At 42.8% G+C, this 20,688-nt stretch overlaps 1 long non-coding RNA gene and 1 other non-coding gene across 2 annotated transcripts; both read right to left on the reverse strand.

Moving 5' to 3' along the window:
* Nucleotides 1–2,020: 2,020 nt before the first annotated feature.
* LOC148876506 (uncharacterized) lies at nucleotides 2,021–17,490 on the reverse strand. The gene is made up of 3 exons (XR_016105822.1): nucleotides 17,326–17,490; nucleotides 17,114–17,229; nucleotides 2,021–2,882 (listed from the first exon to the last, which is right to left on the reverse strand). It is a non-coding gene; the product is annotated as an uncharacterized LOC148876506 (long non-coding RNA).
* Nucleotides 5,846–5,946, reverse strand: LOC148876507 (U6 spliceosomal RNA). Its single transcript, XR_016106383.1, has one exon. It is a non-coding gene; the product is annotated as a U6 spliceosomal RNA (small nuclear RNA).
* Nucleotides 17,491–20,688: the final 3,198 nt, after the last annotated feature.

Here is a 20,688-nt window from a genome sequence, read left to right on the forward strand (position 1 = left end):
ATTCAAAGGTTTAATCAGATTTGATAAGCATGAATTTGAATTTGAATCTGATTGAAAAGTTGAACATTCGGAAATGATCCTATCTGATTTGATTTTTAAAAATAATATTCCAATTTAAATAAAAAATAAAAAATATAAATACTTTTTAATTATTTTCATCATATAAATATATGATTGGATATCCTATTCGATCTCATATATATATGATTGGTCTCACATCATTTAAAACAGCCATCGAGGAGATCTACTACAATTAATTAGTGGTCATTGGATTAATTATTGAACAACTAAAGCACAAAATTAGCTTCCATTACGCAATAAATCTCAAGGTGGGCTTTGGGCAGTCTACAAGACAAAAATTAATTATTGAACAACTAAAGCACAAAATTGACACATTACAATGGAAAACGACAAAATTAGCTTCCATTGCGCAATAAATCCCAAGGTGGGCTTTGGGCAGTCTACAAGACAAAAATCATCTTGGTGCCAACTTCAATCTTGGTGGAAAAGTGTTGACTTACAACTGAAAACATTCAAGGTGATGGTAGTGCTGTCGGTAGGCTTTTGCATCGATTTCAAACAGAAACCTAGGCTCCGATTTGTTTGTAATACAAATGTCAAATTAGGGTATTTATGTAATATGGTTCGTGTTTGTGAGTATTTATTTAACATGTAAAAGAGTAATGGTTATTAGATTAAAAATACATTTTCTGACATTTTTGTACTTTGAAAAGAGAATATTACTATACCTATGTTTTGGATACAATTTTGTTTTGTTTTGATAATCAACTTTTTAATCAAAGTTAATGCATTGAAGCATTTAATAATGGGGTTTACATTTAGCACCGATTTCAAACAAATAAGATGAGTACAAAAATGGTTTAAAATCTGAACCGTGTTTGTATTCATGAACTGAAAAGAGGATAAATATGTACAGTACAAATATATACAAAATACAAGCTTTTGCACTCTACATTTTTATATTTGTACTCCTTCCAAACTGAGCCTTGTAATAAAACCTTTGAGGAATTTCAAGCATGCATACACACACATTTATATATAGATATAGATATACTTGCATTGTAATACCAAAAAAAAAGCGCTTATATGTAGTTGTATTACATCTATTGAGAGAAACTTGAGACATCTTTGTAAAATGAACTACATAGATCTAAGCTATAAGAACCATCTATAGTTTGGTACCTATCAAACCGATCACCACTCAATTGGTATTCTTTCAAAATTACATAGATTTTTGGTTGGTTAAAAATTTCAAGTATTATATCATTAGGGCACCATAGAAATTGTCATCTTAAATGTGTACTTTATCAAGAAGTGATAAACTTGAATTTGAAGTACGAGGATAACAAAGTAGATAAAAGCATAAATTTTAAATAAAAAAAACATAGTAATATCATTTCCATCGTTCTCATTTAGGACATTGATTGGGGCCCTTACTTTACCAAGTTCTATGTAGAAAGCATCTAGATTGTTCATTATATTTTCTCTATAATAATGTGTTTTTTCGTATTTTCCTAATATTTATCTCAGGAAACCATTCAACCTAAAATCTTAAGTTGTTAGATGGGGTCATTGAACACTTATTTATTCTCTAAGATACCCCTCATATTAAAGTCTATTGCGTTTGAACCGTAAACAAGCACAAGCTCACTCATACTTTGTATTGAAATTTAATTATAATGGAGGCGACAATTAAGAATCACTATAATAAAATTGTCTTATAGTGGTGGAAGGATCTGCCGCTATACATTTAAAATACCGCCACTATAGATATTTAGTGGCGGATTAGTGACGGGTCCCGTTCCACTGCTGTATGCACCGTCGCTATAGGTTCTAGTGGCATCTACGAAAACCTACGCAATAAGTCATCAATAGCAGTGGAACATTGGTTATTGCGGCATATATATCTACTGCTAAAAGATTGTTTAATTGTCATCAATTCATATATCCGCTGCTATAAATGTATCATTTCATCATATAAAGGCTAATTAAAGATATGAAAAGAACCTAAGAATTTTGTTTTAAGATAATATAAAGTCAAAATACATATAAATGAAGACACATATGTAAATATGCAACTGTATGGGCTCCACCAATACATAGAACTTATACAAATGGATATGTGGGTCTCCTTAACATAAATCCTATAAAAAATAAATATTTGGGACCCACCAACACATAGAACTTGTACAAAAGACTGAACCAAATGACTAATCTAAAGTGCTAGAACTGAATGACTTGTTGCTTTGTCTATTGGTGAATAAGTTATTAAGAGGGTCATGAGCTCCTTAATGGATGAAGCTGAAGTTGGGTTAACAATTTAATCAATTAAGGGACAAAGCAATAAGTCGTTTGGTTCAACCACTTTAACTGTTAGCAAAGAGCCAACCCCTAATAGGCTACCACTAGTTTCCAACCTCGTAGGTGCTCTGATACAATTAACAAGAATAGAAGGAAAGCAAAACATCAACTTGTAGGAATTGTCGCATAGAAAGTGGTAATAACATTCTTCTCTCCTTTTTCTAAGTGAACTTCTATGTCTAGAAACCTTCAAAGATAAGGGAAGAAGAATACAAAGAAATATAATGAAAACCACAAGATTGAAGTGTATGAAGTAAAGTGTCAAATAGGATGATATTAGAAGCACAAAAAACAACATGGCAAAGAAGGCAGCCAAAATTTCATCAGCTCTGCATGAAATCAATACAAATTCTCACACCAATTGCATGTGGCCCATAACCATTCAATCTCTCACTTGCATTTACTGGCTGGTGTGGAACAAACTGATTGGTTCAGCAGCCAATAAAACAGCTATCAAATTCAGCTAATCCAAAATCTCCTCTTCATTCATCCTGCCATGCCTATGAAGCAAAATTAGATATGTCAATTGAACAGGTTAAATGGGCAATCCACACAAATTCAATTGGTCTGACAGATGCCACAAAAGGGATGAAGATGTTGTTAAAGCTGAGGATATGTCATTGCTAGCTGGGATAAGAATTGCCAAGAGAATGTGTCCCACTTCACTTTTAGTTTGTAAAGATTCAGCAAATGCTATCAGATGGTCTCTATGAGAATTCTCTTTTTCATGAAGATTAGCAACATTTTCATGGAGATTAGAAATTTTTTTTCCTACTTTAGTTAAATGGATTTATAGGAATCAAAATTTGGTTGCCAATTTTTTAGTAGAACAACAACTCTAACTTTCACTAATTTTTCTGATCTTTCTTCTATACATCATCTCATATACAGTGTTTGCACTATTTACTAACAAAAATATTATTTCCCAATATGTGTGTACACAGCCACTACATCATCTCTTGATTGAAAGATATTTGTTTGCCAATCATTACAAAATTATGTTAGAGATACATCACCAAATCCCAATAAAATGAAAAAGACCCTGAAAATATCTCTTCCCATGTTTTCTAAAAATTCTTCCACCAAGTTGCACTTATTTTTAAATATTCTTTCATTTAAACTCCTATAAACTCCAATAAATGGACAAGAAGATAGATCAATGTTGTTAGAAACAGATAGGACATAAAACTGAAAGTTGATTGATTCATGGGTTGACCAGTTCAACTGGTGGTTCAGTCATTGAACCCATGAAATTGTGAAGAAAAATGGACCTGGAGAGCTCATTGGTTCATTGATTCAACTATTTGGTTTGATTATTCCATAGTATGCTCCCTCTCTTTGCTGGGAGGAGGAATTGACAACTATAACCAAATAAGATACCTCATATCAGCAAGGATGGACCATACACCTCCAAAGAAGTTGGTAAAATGGCACCATATCTTAAAAAAGAATGTGCAATTGAGTAACTAGTAAATGAGAGACCAATTCCTTGTAGACATGGCAAAAAGAATATGCATTTTATATGTACCACACTCTCACTCCTAGTAATGGTCAATAGTGAGGATCTCATTTAACAACACCATTGGCATGAGAAAGAATGGAATGGTGAAACAAGATTCATGTAGCCGACCCCATATAGATGGGACAAGGCTTAAATGATAATTGGCATAAAGACAAACAATTTTTTGGGTATATTTGGACCCCAAATTCATGGCCTAGGTGCATTGTCCAACCAACCAAAAAAAAGAAAAACATAGCACATCTTAACCATGAAACTACTATTTGGCCCAAGTCACATGGTTATTCTCTGTTTTTGCTTTATCTTTTTAATTGGATAGTTTAGGTTAGATTTGATTAGAAGACATGAATTATTTGATTATTCTTAGGTCTAATCCCAGTAATAGTTGGATTGAAGTATGAAGACTGAGAGAAAGTTGAAACATGTGAGTTCTTAATTATGTGTAGATCCAGGTTCTTAATTATCCAGTGGCCTTGTTGAGATTTAGAAGCATCTAGGAGTTGTAATCTTGTTGTAATTTGTGTTTTATTTTGCCTAGCCAGGAGCTTGTTGTATCATGCTCTTGCTAGTTCTTAAATAAAATTTACCCTTTTCCCAAAAAAAGTCTAGCTTCAATCTTTACCAAATCCACAAGCAGAGTAACTTTTTCATTGTAAATATTTTCCTTTAGTTAAAACAACAGGGAAACAAAAACAATAATACTGAAAGCAAGAATAACAGACACTAATAATAAAAAATAAATCGGCTAACCTATTTTGGTTATGGCCGATTGCCACTCTATTTATAGTGAAAGAGTTCAAATTGCAATAGGATTTACAAGAGATAAGAATAGAGGTTTACATTATCTAGGTTAGATGAGAGTTATCTAGGAGAAGTTTATCCTAGATGAGAGTTAGAGTTATCCTAGATAAGAAACTTATCTAGAGGAATCCACAAGATTTGGTCTCTTGAGAGGACTGGACCTAGAGTCCATTTGTTGAGAGCTCGTGCATGGGCCCACAAGTATGTAGTTATCACCTTTCATCTGGTTTCTGATTTAGTTTTATTTGTTTGGGTGGTTTAAGTTAGTTTTGGCTACAGGAGTTGGGATATTTGAGAAGTGTGTGTTTGAATTAGAGAAACAACTAATGTACAGTAGGAGCGTAACATCTATTAAAAATGATTGATTCCTCCAAGCATTGCATGTACTTAGAGAAACAACTAATGTCTGCTGCAGAGGTACTACTGCTTTTTCTCCCTTCTCTACCTCTTAACCCAGACTACATGTCATACTATTTGAAAGAGATCTATCCAAAAGCTATCTCCAACTCTGCCCAAGGACTTTGCAAGAACATTGTATTATGGATTTAATCTGAAATCTATCAAACCAAATGGGTATATGACAGATTTAATCTGAAATCTGTCAAACCATTTGACAATGCTACAAAACATGCTCAAATCTGAAATTTGAAATCTATCAAACCAAATGGCTATCTCCAACTCATATGTGGTCAAGCTAGTTAACTACACTAGTCCAGTTTCAGCATTCTACTTTTCTTTCATGTTCTGGTCTTATCATGTTTGAAGCTTTATCTTTTGCTACCAACAAAGCTACGTTAACTGGCTCATATGTTGGTTTAGATCAGTCACCTTATGAGCTAATTCAACTTTGGGTCTCTGGAGCCGAGCCAAGCCTAAGTTTATAATTGAACTCATTCAGCTTAAAGAAGCCTAAGCCAAACTTAGATGTGATTGGTTCAGCAAAGTGTGTACTAATTACAAAGACCCAAAGTCTACACAGTTATAACCAGGCTAATCAAAGGACTACTCATCTCTTTTATAACCCTACAATTTCCTGAATTGTGATAATGTTGATAGAGTTGTTTCATTTCTTGCATACAATCAGTAGAACTTATTGGAAACAAAGAAAGTTTGAGAAAGCACTTTCACAGGTCTCTTGTATATGATCAATAGGACAACTCATCTCTTGTGCATGTCATCATTGTGCAGCAACCATGCTAATGTTCTCTTTATTTTTTCAGTTTGTTATGACTACATGTCTAGTCTTTGAGGATTGATAACAAAAGTATACATATCAAATGGTCTAGCCTATCTTTTGCAAATTTTGTCATACATAGATCCACCTCCTTAAGGGATCAATTTTTATTTATTTATTTTCTTTTAGTTTTAAGGTTTCTGAATATAGATGGTTGGTCTCACTATGGTGCCACACAGGTTTATCAACAAATTGTAGACCTATGACTTGACAAAGATTTTTTTTGATAGGCAACATTAAATTTCATTAAAGAAAAATACCCCCGTTTCTCAAGAAAACAACAAGCTTGACTGACTACAACTATGCTTTGATTCGACTTGCATACCCATTCAAAAGGTCCCTATGTTTGGATTTGCAAAAATATGTGAATGCTCCATGATGAGGGCGGATTTAGCCCTCCAATAACATTGTGATACATAGCATCTCATAATAGCTAGATGACACCTAGACCACCTAAGTGATGATTTGGAGTCCTAGATCACGGCTCATCTTTACCCCAACCTAATGACCTGCTTTTACCGCCGACCTGGCAACCTACGTTCACCGTCGTCCTGGCAACCTGCCTTTATGCCGACCTAGCGACCTCGACCACAACTTAGGTCGGCTTGTAGCACCTCATCCAGGGTCAGCCTGTAGCACCTTGTCACTAGCCAAAGTGACCTCGACGCAATGACGACCTCCCTCAAGGGCTTGCCGACCTAACTGGGGACCAAGCGGTGACCTGCGAGATGTGCTTGTCGATAAATTCAGCATGCATATCCCGACGCTCCCAGGTTTCTCGAAAGTTGGCCCACATATCAAATGTTTCGGAGGATGGCCAACATGCATGGCGGTTACCTCCGAGGATCTCGGACCAGTTAGGCACAACCTCTTAGAAATCTCGGATGTAGTGCGTGAGGCCCAAACCAAACAATGCCTATATAAAGGCACCAACCCCAATAACACAAGAGAGAGGCAAATAAGCACATTCTAGCTCTCATACTTTATGATTTTTTAGCTCGTGATCTACTACGAGGTACTAACTTAATCATTAGAGCAACCTTGCCGGGTTAGCCACCGTGGGTCCTCTGACATTTATTCCTTGCAAGTTTTTTTGAAGAGCTACCTAGTTTAGCAATCAACCCAGCTCGACACCCAATCTAGCCCTAGCTCGGCCTAGTCAGCTCGTCATCCGAATCCTCATCCATAAAAAATCTTCCACTTCGGCCTCTGAGTCATCGGCCACCTGGAAGTAGTCCGAACAATAGGGTGCTGCCAAAAAACCCTTCATCACTCCCTAAACAAATCAATATATAAATTAACCATAATAAAAGCTTTAGCCCTAAACCTTACCCTATAATCTAAAGTCTAAACCCTTAACCCCAAAGGTTAAATCCTTAAACCCCTAAGTCTTAAATTTATTGTATAAAATGCTTTAGAGGACACGGCAGTTTTCATAATTTGGGTTGATATAAACAACTCTTTTTTGCTAAGTGAGAAGAAGCCAAATAAAATTATCAAGAGAAATAAAACCTTAAAGCATAAAGGAGCAGTCAATGGAAAATGAAGAAAGAAATGATACCAAAACACACCATGTTCACATGGTAACCAAACAGGCAAATGATTCAATTCTTCATGAAACTCATGATTTTAACCACAATGAATTAATCTAATAACAAAAAATTTGGTTAAGTCTTGCTTATTTTTTCTTTCCTATTTCTTCTTGGTTATGTCTTTCTTTTCACAAATGATTTAATCAAACTGATGAAGGAAGATTTGGCCCGACCTCATAATTATGCAACACGTGGCAAAGGCAACAGCTCGGCACAACAGTGCACCCAAAACACGAGCACCAAAGGGAAGAACCAGCGGTCCGAACTCCCTACCAGTAGTCCGAACTCCCTACTAGGAGCCCGAACTCCCTACAAGGAGCCTGAACTCTCCCTTAGGCCCCGAGCCAAACACAAAGGGCAATAACCCAAACTGGCCTACCCCATGGCATTTCGGGACACACCTCCATCCGAACTCAAGACTTCACCTTGCTCACCACTCCAAGCATTTCGCCTCTAGGACATCAAACTGAACAACCGTACCATGCCTGACACCGAGGAAGTTCGTATTCAAGGGCAGCGCACCTGACTGACTTGGGATCTGACACTTGACAACCGCACTTCAAACGGCCACCTGCCACTGCCATCTCCAGTTACAGAGATGGCTCCAACAAGGAACAATGGTAGTTCTGTCCCAACAGAGGGGATGTCACCCAAACTGGCAGAGCATAGAACTAATCATACCCGACCTGACAAAAGCCTCGGAGTGAGTGCGCGAAGTGGTTATAAAAAGCTTCCTACCCCACAAGAACAAGGTATGTGAACTTTGCGCCATCTGGTTTTATCTTGCCTTTAAGAGAATACTAACATGAGTTTCGGAGCAATCTCATCGGGTTCCCCCTGGAGTTCTCTCATCTTCTCCGTTTCAGGCTCCCTGTGGCTCCAGTCGGAGGCAAGGTCGTTGACAGTTAAGACCGGCCGGATTATGCACCATCAATTGGCGCCGTCTGTGGGAACGCTTTTAAAAGCCTCCCTCTAAAACTCTCATAACCTCCTCTTCTTCCAAAAACTCCAACACTCATGACCTCTTCCAGCAATGCCGAATGTGGCACATAGACGAACACCACTGGGGAACAACTCCAGGTCCCCGTGGTGTGCATCGGACAGTTCACCATCCCCCTTTCAGTGGATGGGATCCCCAGTTTGAATGCACCACAAGCAGTGGCGCCCCTAAACCTTCCTGCCCTGAACATCCCTCTTCCACTCCCTATAGAAACAACTTTTATTGAACCAACTGTTGTCCCACTAGCGACCCGCCAGAACCAGTTGGATGACCTAATGCAATGCATGCGGGCAATGCAAGCCCAAATGCAACAATTTCAGCAGCATCAACTCCAGCAGCCCCAAGTACTACACCACCTCTCTCAACACCATTATCAACAACGGTTCCCTCAGTTACCCCTGAACCAGCCACTACTTCCACCTTAGCACCCTATTCTGAAGCCGGTTAAGGCCTCCCCTCAAGGTGGACGCCCTCACCGAGGAGAAGCCTCTCAACTCCAAAACCCCCCTAATAGCCAGGTCTCATCCCATGGCTGAAAGGAAAGGAAAATCACCCTCGCCTCGCAGCTCGCAGGCGGGTCGGGAACCCTGCCCGCAAAGTCAGCACCTCGGCGCTCCAAGCCTGAGTTCCCGCTCACGGAGAACTGGTTCAGCGCCCTAGAAGCAGACTACCAACATTCCGGGCCCATCGAGCTCGGCAACATAGAGGCCAGCAGAGCCAGTACCAGGCCCGCTCAACAACGAAGGCGCCGACAAAGTTGCCGATCTGCCACCCGTGTCCTGCCGGAGCTCAGAGGTAAGGAAGATATGAGCTTGGATTAGGTAAAAGTTGCCCCAATTCTCTCAGTTCCTTCCCCCCTCACATCAGAACTCCTGGTACAGGAACCTAGCCCCTGGGTCAATAAGAAGCTGGACCCAATTCGTGCAGGTCTTCACCGCACACTTCGTTACCAGCAAGCGGTAACCCAGAACCGAGGAAAGCATCTTCGGAGTAGTCCAGAGGGAAGGAGAATCCATCTGGGGCTACATCAAGTGGTTCAATGAAGCATGCTTGCAGATACCGCGATTAGACCCTGGAGTACAGCTCGTGGCAACCAAGAGAGGAGTAACGCACAAGGAGTTCAAATGGCACATGGTAGCTAGCCAGCCCACGACCGTGGCCGATTTCCTCAAGCTCACGGACAAGTTCATGAGAATAGAGAAAGAAATCAACCAAAGAACCGAAGGTGGGGTCGAGAAAAGAAAAAGAGAAGGTGAGCCTTCCAACCCAGGTGATAGAAGAAACCAGGCCTGGGAGGCGAAGCCAAGGCAGCCGTCCCGAACTCCCTTACCAGTTCGGACGGATTACACTCCATTAAACACAAGGCGGGCCGAGATCAGGATGATGATCAAGGACGCCCCATACATAAAGTGGCCACCTCGCCTAAAGAGTAATCCAAACGAGAGAAATAAAAATTTGTGTTGTAGTTTTCATAGAGATCACGGTCATAGTACCGAACAGTGTAATAATCTCCGGGATGAGATAGAGGGACTCATCTGTCGCGGATACTTGACAAATTTTGTACAGCATAATGATAATAATAATAAGGCAGATCGGCAAGGGGAGCACGGAAAGGATTCCCCCGAATCCAGCAGTAGACTGGCCGAAGCGTTGCAACGACCTCAAGAAGAAAGGCCAGTTCGGGGAACCATCCATGTGATAGTGGAAGGCTCGGTGGTAGCAGGGTGTGCTTCGGCAGCAGCTCGAACGTCAGTTCGCGAGGCAGCCCGAGAAGAACAGAACCCTCCAAAGAGGCCGAAGATAGAAGAACCGATCTTTTTCATGGAAAACGACGCGCGAGGTGTCCACTACCCCCACGATGACGCGCTTGTCAAAACACTAAGGATCAGCGACTTCGAAGTCAGGCGCGTACTTGTGGATTCCGGTAGTCCAGCGGACATCCTCTTCAAGTCAGCATTTGACCAGCTACAGTTGTAGAGAAGCAAGCTGAAGCCTGCAAACACTCCTCTGGTGGGCTTCAGCGGAGAGGAAGTCAGGCCCCTCGGGAAAATAACAGTACCTGTGGAAGTCAGCACATTGCCTTGCGTGGTCAGGCTCAACCATGATTTCTTGGTGGTCGCGACCCCTTCCTCATACAATGCCATAATAGGGCGGCCAATTACGCATATTTTGCGAGTAGTGGTCTCCACCTACTATCTGGCAATGAAGTTCCCCACAGACTTCGATGTGGGGGTAGCGCGGGGCAACTAGCTTGAGTCTTGCAAGTGTTATGTTGCCGCTCTAAAGGGAAAAACCAAGGTAGCCGACGACCTCGAACTGGAGCAGCCTACGGAGCAGGGCGAGGAACGAGCTTCGCCCATAGAGGAAATGATCATGATCCCGACCTCGACTACAGATCCGGCTCGAACGCTACAGATCGGTGCTTCCGTCAAGGAGCCTCTACGAACCGAACTGGTGAGTTTCTTACTTCAAAATTTAGATATTTTTGCATGGTCCGCGGCCGTTATGCCCGGTATTGACCCTGGCCTTATAACTCACAAACTTAACATTGACCCTGTAGTCAGACCCATTAGACAGAAGAAACGCAACTTAGCACCGGAGTGCTGGAGGGCGGTCAACGAGGAGGTCGAAAAGCTCCTCGCAGTGGACTTCATAAGAGAAGTTCATTACTCGCAGTGGCGCATGTGCGTCGACTACACCGACCTGAACCAAGCTTGCCCAAAAGATTGCTTCCCCCTCTCCAGAATTGACCTCCTAGTGGATGCGACCTCGGGACATGAGTTGCTAAGCTTCTTGGATGCCTACTCAGGCTACAACCAAATCAGGATGGACCAGTCCGATGAGGAAAAAACCAGCTTCATAACCGAGTTCGGCTTGTACTACTACAAGGTCATGCCCTTTGGACTGAAGAATGCTGGGGCGACCTTCTAAAGACTTGTAAATAAGTTGTTTCGGCCCTTAATTGGCACGAAAATAGAATGTTATGTAGACGACGTGGTCGTCAAGACGCAGTTCTCACATGAATTAATACAAACTTAGATTCTATCTTCTAAATTTTGCGTCAATTTAGCATGAAATTGAACCCCAACAAATGTGTCTTCGGTGTCACCTCGGGTAAGTTCCTGGGGTACATTGTCAACCGGCGCGGTATTGAGGCCAACCCAGACAAGATAAAGGCCATCCTAGATATGAGACCACCCCGAAAAGTAAAAGAGGTTCAGAGGCTAAACGGCCGCATAGCCGCTCTGAGCTGCTTCATGTCCAAATCGGTAGACCGCTGTCTGCCTTTCTTTAAGGCAATCAAAGGCAAAGGGTTCAAATGGACCCAAGACTACCAGCTCGCGTTCAACGAGCTAAAGAGCTACATCGCCACTATGCCAACCTTAGCCAAGCCCGAGGAGGGCGAGGTCTTAGAATTAGCATACGCACTGACAATTGCAGCTCAGAAACTCTGCCCATATTTCCAGGCTCACACCGTCATCGTCTTGATTGACAAACATCTGTGGCAAGTCTTACTCAAGCCCAAGGTGTCCAGTCGTCTGACGAAGTAGGCCATCGAGCTCAGCGAGTATGACCTCCAGTACAAGCCATGAACTGCCATTAAGGCCCAAGCCTTAGCAGATTTTATCACCGAGGGCACATTCAGCCTCGAAGCCCCTGGGCCAGTTGAGCCCGAGATCCCTAGTTCAGATGAACCCGGAGCTCCCAAGCCAATAGAGTCTGAACCCCGTGAAGTAGCAGCTAGTGTGGCATCTCTCTTGGTTAGGCCAAGCGCGAACTGGGATGAGGAGCCCTGAATCCTTCACATAAATGGCTCCTCGAACCAGCAGGGCAGCAGGGCCGGAATAGTCCTATGCGGCCCAGGTGGCACGAAAATGGAATATGCACTATGCTTTGAGTTCGTGGCATCCAACAACGAGGCAGAGTACGAGGCACTGATAGCCGGGCTGAACCTAGCGCAAAAAGTAAGAGCAAAGCACATAGTTATCTGTAGTGATTCCCAGCTCGTGGTTAACCAGGTTACAAGCGAATACGAAGCACGCGAGCTCTCTATGATCGCATACTTGGCGAAAGTAAAGGAGGCTCTGCTCAACTTCCAGTCACACTTTATCAGGCAAATCCCGAGGTCAGAGAACACTAAGGCCGACGCCCTGTCCCGGTTAGCCAGCACGAGTCACAACACCATGAGAACCGTGTAGGTAGAAGACTTACCTCGGCCTAGCATTCTCGGTGGAGCAGAGGAGGCCGCTCCCGTCCTTGAAGCAGAGCCTAGCTGGATCGACCCACTCGCGAGCTTCTTGCTAGATGGAACCCTCCCTGCGGACCGCAATGCAGCCAAGAGGATGCTGCGCTAGGCAGCCAAATACGTCATGATAGATGAACGGTTGTACCGACGGTCCTACACACTCCCCTACCTACGTTGCTTGCGACCTGCCAAAGTCGAGCTCGTACTCCGCAACACTCATGAAGGACTGTGTGGCAGACACCTGGGGGCAGAACCCTCGCCCAAAAGGCACTTCGACAAGGATACTACTGGCCAATGATGAAGGCAGAAGCTGTCGAGCTCGTCAGAAAATGCGACAAGTATCAAAAGCATGCCAATATCCACCATCAACCTGCTTCCGACCTCAAATACATCACCAGCCCATGACCCTTTGCACAATGGGGCATCGATCTCCTGGGGCCATTCCCGCCAGCAACAGGTGGGGGAAAGTTCCTAGTGGTGGCAATAGATTACTTCACAAAATGGATAGAATGCCGCTTCGGGCTACCTCGGGTACTGATCTCTGACAACGGTAAACAGTTCGAGGATATCAAGTTCCAAGAATGGTGCCAAAATATGGGAATTTGTCAGAACTTCACATCGGTCGCACACCCGCAAGCAAACGGTTAGACCGAGCTAAAGGGTTGTGGGCGGATGAGCTACCAAGTGTTCTATGGGCTCACCGAACTACAGAAAAAACCGCCATGGGAGAGACCCCCTTTAACCTCACCTACGGCACTGAAGCGGTAATCCCAACGGAAACCGAAATACCTACACTACGACTAGAAGCATATGACGATCAGACAAACGGAGACGAGTTACGTACCAACCTTGACCTACTGGATGAGGTAAGAGACCTCGCGCACATCCGGACAGCCGCCTACTAGCAAAAAGTAGCTCAGTACTACAATGCCAGAGTAAAGAAGTGTAGCTTCCGAGTCGGCGACCAGGTTCTCCGTAAGATCATGGCGCCCGAACCCGGCGTGGGCAAACTTGGACCAAATTGGGAAGGGCCCTACAGAGTAAAGAGAGCGCTCGAGGAGGCATACGAGCTCGAAACTTTAGAGGGCAAACAAGTACCCCGAGCGTGGAACATCGTCAACTTAAGGTGATATTACCTATAGACCGCCAAGCGAAGTGGACGAAATCGCTTGTAGAGCCCAAGGGCTAGGATGTCGAGCTAATGAAGGAACCTCGGCATAGGCAAGCAAAGAAAAGTTGGCCAAAGGCTCAGGTGAAGCGGAGACTTAACTATTAAACATCAAAACAGGTCGTGCAAGTGTAGTAACCCGGGCAAGAAACAGATCGGGCATATGATCAGTTCAGAAAATACGGTCAACTTGGGAGAGAACAACCAACACTTAACCAAAAGAAAAGTCATTCCATTTCAATATAAGGGAGTGTACATTTAGAAAAAAAATAAAAAATTTATAGGCCCGGAGCCACTTCTTCATTATCAGAGGGCACTTTAACGACACCCGAAGGTCCTGCCTCACCCTTGGAATCTGGATCACCATCTGCAGCATTGGCCATCTCCTAAGTTATGTGCGAAGTGGATATGGCACTGATATCGAGCTTGGGGTACGTGTACCAGATCATCCACCGGCTTAGTTTAAAACCCCTTCTGTACGAGTCCACCATTAGGTCATCAAAGCGCGGCGAGGTGATGTACTCATCGACGGCCTTCTTCTCGGCATCTTTGATGCCTTGAGAAAATATCTGCATCCTGGGGCAGCTCGGCACGAGTTCTCTTGGCGACTCGCTTCCTCCTCTTCATGCCTTGAAACATGTGCCCACCGCGAGTCCTCTCTGAGTCCATCACACCTACAAAAAAAGAGAGTTCATCATCAAAAAAAAATGAAAGAACAAAGCAAAACAAGAAACCTCTGAGCAAGGAACCTACCAAACTCAGACCGACCACAATGAGCTTGGCCTCCGTCAGATACTAATGGTATTTTAGCCCTAGCCGTGCCCATTGCCGGAGGCCCTTTACCATCTCTTTATCAAGTGTGACATTGGAGTCAGGGGCGACCATCCCCCACCCGGTCTGAAACGGCCACCCTAGTACACTTCGCACCCCGAAGTAGTCCCGCTTCCACACTAGGACCTTGTTGGGAAGTTCGTGCAAGAGCTTAAAACTCGGGCGAGTAGACAGGTAATACTTCCGCCTACGCCCGGAAGGGGACCCGCTTGTTTCTTAAGCATTAAAATAGAAGAAAATATCTCCAACTTTAAAGGAAAGCCCTGCTCGCAAAATAGGGAGATTGTCCCCACCAAGTTACGAATGGAGTTCGGGTGAAGCTGGACGATAGTAACGCCGAAGTGATTCATGACCTCGACAAGAAGGGGGTGGAAGGGCAGTCGCAACCCCGCAGGGAGCTACTCCCGGAATATCACGATCTTTTCAAGACCATGTTCCCATGGAAAGCTACCTGAAGGTATGAAATAGGTGTACTCCCTAGGCAAGTTGTAATAGGTAATAAGGGATTGGAGCCCCTCAAGCGTCATAGTCGAGGGACCAAACCTGTCTAACATCCGACCTCGACAAGAGGTAGACGCCAGACTGCCCAAAGCGGCTCGGTCTACGGGCTCAAACTCTTCCTCAAGCTCTACCTTATGTTCGCTAAGTTCGTCAGGGGATGCAACTCGGTTCGTAGAACCTGCATTAGACCCACTTGAAGAACCGTATGAGCTATCTGAGGTAGACATCGAGGAGAAAAGATGGATTCCAGGAAAGTACTCACCCAGAAAAAGCTTTGAACAAACTACGGGAACTAGAACACGAGCAATAAACTTGAAGTCGAACTAAAAGCCTGGGCGCGAACTAAAAGCCTGGACGCGAGCTCAAGAAGCAAAGCACAGAAGTGACAAAGCGACTGGGGTCCCCCACTATTTATACCCACAGTGACCGAGAACCAACAATGTAGATCAAAGCCAATCGGACGGCCCACAGTCGCGCTGATCGCACGTCCTCTGAGACCGAGACATGATTGGTGCACGTCTTTTTGAAACTGACAAAACACCGATGCACGTCTTCCCGAAACTGATAGAACGCCAACGCACGTCTTTCTGAAACTGACAGAATGCCAGCCCATGTCTCCTCGCATTAAAAACGACAGTGACACATTTTTTCAAAATTCGAAAAGACCCGTTGTCACGTCTCCCAGTGGCACGCTTTTTTGAAATTTGAAATAAGCGTGCGGCGCCACGTTTGTCACAGGCCGGCGAGTTTCCCGCCTTTTGGGCGCTCGAGAAACCCAAAGAACCCTGACAACACACCTCGTGCTATTGAAATTCAAAGTACGGGACAAATCCACCTGCCACCTCGCGAACTCCCCGTGCCAGGGCAAGACCCTTAGCACGAGGAGTGGGGGGAAATTGATGAAGGAAGATTTGGCCTGACCTCATAATTATGCAACACGTGGCAAAGGCAACAACTCGACACAACAGTGTGCCCAAAGCACGAGCACCACAGGGAGGAACCAGCGGTTTGAGCTCCCTACTAGGAGCCCGAACTCCCTATAAGGGGCCTGAACTCTCCCTTAGGCCCCAAGCCAAACACAAAGGGCAATAACCCGAACTGGCCTGCCCCATGGCAGTTCGAGACACACCTCCATCCGAACTCAAGACTTCACCTCGCTCACCACTCCAAGCACTTCGCCTCCACGACGTCGAACTAAACAACCGTACCATGCCTAACACCGAGGAAGTTCGTATCCAGGGGCAGCGCACCTGACTGACTTGGGATCTGACGCTTGACAGCCGCACTTCAAACGGCCACCTGCCACCACCATCTCCAGTTACAGAGACGGCTCCGATAAGGAACAGTGGTGTTTATGTCCCAGTAGAGGGGATGGCACCCGAACTGACAGAGCACAGAAGTAATCATACCCGACCTGACAGAATCCTCGGAGTGAGTGCACAAAGTGGTTATAAAAGGCTCCCTACCCCCTAAGAACAAGGTATGTGAACTTTGCACCATCTGGTTTTATCTTGCCTTTGAGAGAATACTAACTTGAGCTTCGGAGCAATCTCACCGGGTTCCCCCGAAGTTCCTTCATCTTCTCCGTTTCAGGCTCCCTGTGGCTCCAGTCGGAGGCAAGGTCGTTGACAGGTAAGACCAACCGGATTGCGCACCATCACAAACCATACATTGATGTTACAAGGAGGGATGAGAGTGTATATTTGAAAATGGTTCCTTCGATTGTCTGATTTGTTGCATAAAAAATCGGGACGAACGAAAAAAGAAAAAAATGTGTAAGAGAGAGAATGAGAGAAAAAAAGAAGATGAAAGGGGGAGAGAGAGAAATCGGTGACATACCTCGCCGGAGTTTACTTCGGTTTGGTTGTTCTCATCTACCGAAGGGGGAATGGCAAGAGATGAGGGAGTTCACTTTGATGGTCTGATCGGCAAAGAGAAGAGTTTCATCTGGTCTGCTGTAGTGAAATAGGGAACAAACAAAAAGAAAAATTGTGAGAGAGAGCATGAGAGGAAAATATGATGAAAGGGGGAGAGAGAAATTGGTGACTTACCTCACCGGAGTTTCAGTTGTTTCTTCTCAGGTGCCGAAGGAAGGAGAGGCGGTAGATGATGAATAGAGGTTGAAAACTTGGAATGGGCAAAGAGAATAGAGGGGGTTTTCGCTGGTGAGGTTTTGGGGAAGACGAAAGAAGGTGGAGACTTTGTTTGCGTGGGAGAGAAGATTTAGTGGGGCTATTCTATTTTTCATGTTTTTAGTTTGTGTGTTCTATAGCAGCAATTATGCAACCGCACCTACAGCAGCGGATTACATCACTCGCCGCTTAAAAAAGGATATATAGCGACGTCTTTCTTAGTGCCGCTAAGAAATCCATCACTATATACTGATTTTGTTGTAGTGGATCGAAAACACTAAACCATTTGGTCAAACAATCTCTAATATCATTAAAAAATTCTTCAACTAAAAAGCTAAAGCCTTTATATTCACTTTCTAATTATTTAAAATATCTTAGCTCTATTTTGAAGAAATGTAGTGATTGGATTAACTAGTATAGCAAGTGAAATCGTATTCTCATCAACTTCTCCAATCTAAACACTGGCTCAACAAAACCACCTTGGGTATTTCCTCCTAATTATCAATGAAGCTTGTGGTGATAACAATGAAGCTTAAACATACATTTCCTAACATGTAGTGAAATATGTTTTAGTACTTGTGATGCACCATTGACCCCCGAAAGGGACAGGGAGGGGGAAGTATAAGCTTGACTCAATTAGTGGGGTTAATGGATTAGTGGTGGTAGGGATTGTGAAATGTAAATTAATGAAAAGTAAGCAGACTTTTAGTGTGATTGGTTGAAGATGCAAATTGTTGGGTTGTGTTTGTCTATTTGGATTTTGGAAGGCTGAATTGGATCCAGAATTGCAAAATTCAAAAGACTAACATAAATACCTCCCCCCCATGTCAACAATGATTTTGAAATCCATCTTATTGGCAGAGTTGGTCTCTCCAATTTCATGGGTTTATAGATTAATTCAGCTGCACTGTCTCTAGAACCAAACAACAAGATCCCTTAGCTTATAGATGTTGGAGTGGTATTGGCAATAGAAATTCCATTTCTACCTTAATGCAAATTGTTGGAATAAAAGCATATTTAGGGACCTCACGTAACAGTTTAAGCTTCTAAATTGAATGATTTCTTGAGATGATATTAGAGCTAGTTTGACCAAGTGTTCTATCACGCATTCATTATAATTAAGAAATTTCAGCACAAGGTAAGGGTGGGCATATGCTTGTCCATGCTTCAAGCCTAATAAGCCTTCACATGAGGAGATGTATTAGAGAATAAAAATTTAGACCCCATTAGGGAGGACTTTTGCATTGGTTGAGCTGCATTGATTGAGCCACTTTGAAGAAGATACCCAACGTAATTCATAGGAAAGTTGATTTTGCGGCTTCTACAAGCCTATTTTAACATTCCAACTTCTACCAAAAACGGTTTCATGGTTTTTTGGGTTTGTCTGCTCATGTAATGCCAAAAGCCATTGTGTGGAAGCACTCCCAAATGGGCATAGGGGTGGACAAGAACCGAGCTTTCCACAAACTATCTAAGCTCAACTTATGAAAAGCTTCACTCAGTTTTGTGCCTAAAGCAAACTTCGAGCCTAGTTTGAGCCCAATTAAGCTTAGCTTGTGAGGTTTGTGAACCTAATTGAGTTTATATTATAAATAATATTTTTCTAAGTTTTTATATGTATAAATAATAAATGATTTTTATATATAATAAGACAATTATTTTTATGTATAATATATATAATCTTTTTATATGTACAATTTCTTATTTTTTATATGAAACTTGGGAGAAACTCCACCTTATGAGCTTTTGAGTTAAGCCAAATTCGAGCTAATGCTTCTAGTTTGAATAGAGCACGAACTCGAACTGGAGTCACATGTTTTTCTACCAAGTTGAACTCAAATAGTCCGTTATTCGGCTCGTTTGACTTGAATCCACCCATTAGGACATCATTCAAAAGCATGGGGTGACAAGCTTTTAGGATTTTAGGTTTACTTGAGACAAAAACAGCCTCAAGCGAGATATTTCTTGGTATACAAACCTGTAAACTACACATTTTTTACATCCTTGATCTGAGCCACTCAGTTTTATTCTCTCTTCCATGATATATATATTCAACAAATAAATGGAGGAAATCTGGGCTTTGATTCCTTCAATTTATATAAATGTCTTTGACTTTTTCTTCTTCACGGACTTGAAATTCCAAATCTTTTAAAATGGCTTCTCCCATGAATCAAACCTTCTTCCTGGACCATACTCTGAGAGACAACAAATTTCACCTAATTCCTCTAATTAGAATTACTATTCTTCACCGATCAAACCATTTCCTGGGACCATCTTTTGAATAACAGTCTTTAACAGGATATTCCTCCTAGGGTTTTCTTTTTTTTCCCCATCTGGTGGAATTCTAAAGATTAATTATACACCTACACCCCAGATTATCCCTTACCAATGGGAATTTCTGAATCAATTGGAATTCAATGCTTGTGCACTGGTTAATACCAATGGGCAGCCGCATCAATTGCAAGTGGTGAACGATCGTGACATTGGCAAAGTCTTCAGTTCTCGCAGAATGCCTGGCTCTGGTGGACTAGGGTTTAAGGAAAAAACTGTGTGTGCCATGACGTATGACTCGACCTGGAGCATAAATTTCCAGTCTACATTAGATTAGATTTTGACCTAGCCAACCTCCCCTTGTCATTGCTAGGCATTTCTGGTTGATAAGACCATTAAATTCTGTTTTTGAACATTCAGTTTTCAGGTCAGTTGAAGAATAACCATCGGCGTTAGTTCTAAGATTTCTTTCTTTCTTTTTTTCCAATGGGAAACCCCTCTTCTGATATCAGGCTGGAGAGTTAATCTCAGTGTAGTTCCCCAACACGCCATGAGAGCGGCGGAGCTTGACTTATGCAGAAGATGGAAAGATAGTGATAAACTTCCATATAAGAATGTTTAAGAGCCTAGCTAGCTACGTTCATAGGGAGGCTTGAGGCAACAAATAAAGTGAAATGTCATAAATCTGAACACAGTCAAGAAGGATAATCTATGAACAACCCAGCTGAGACTATGTCCTAGTATGCGTATTTTCGTTATCAAATAAACAGTAAATAGTGATGTTTTATCTTCCGAGGACTTGTCTCACTTGTGAAAAAGAAACCAGTATAGCTCTGTCGGATGGAAGTATGTAGGGCTAAGATCATATATATATCAATGCGGTAGCCAATCCTTTTCAAGCTTAAAAACATAGACATGGCGACGAGGGGCAGCAGCTTTTAAACGACACCTCTACCGCCTTATGGGACAAGAGTTGGGTTTGCTTCAAGTATCATTCCTGATTTGGGTGCC

Source organism: Nelumbo lutea, chromosome 1, assembly GCF_056320005.1.
Source record: "Nelumbo lutea isolate HS-2025 chromosome 1, American lotus-T2T, whole genome shotgun sequence".
Lineage (NCBI taxonomy): Eukaryota > Viridiplantae > Streptophyta > Magnoliopsida > Proteales > Nelumbonaceae > Nelumbo > Nelumbo lutea.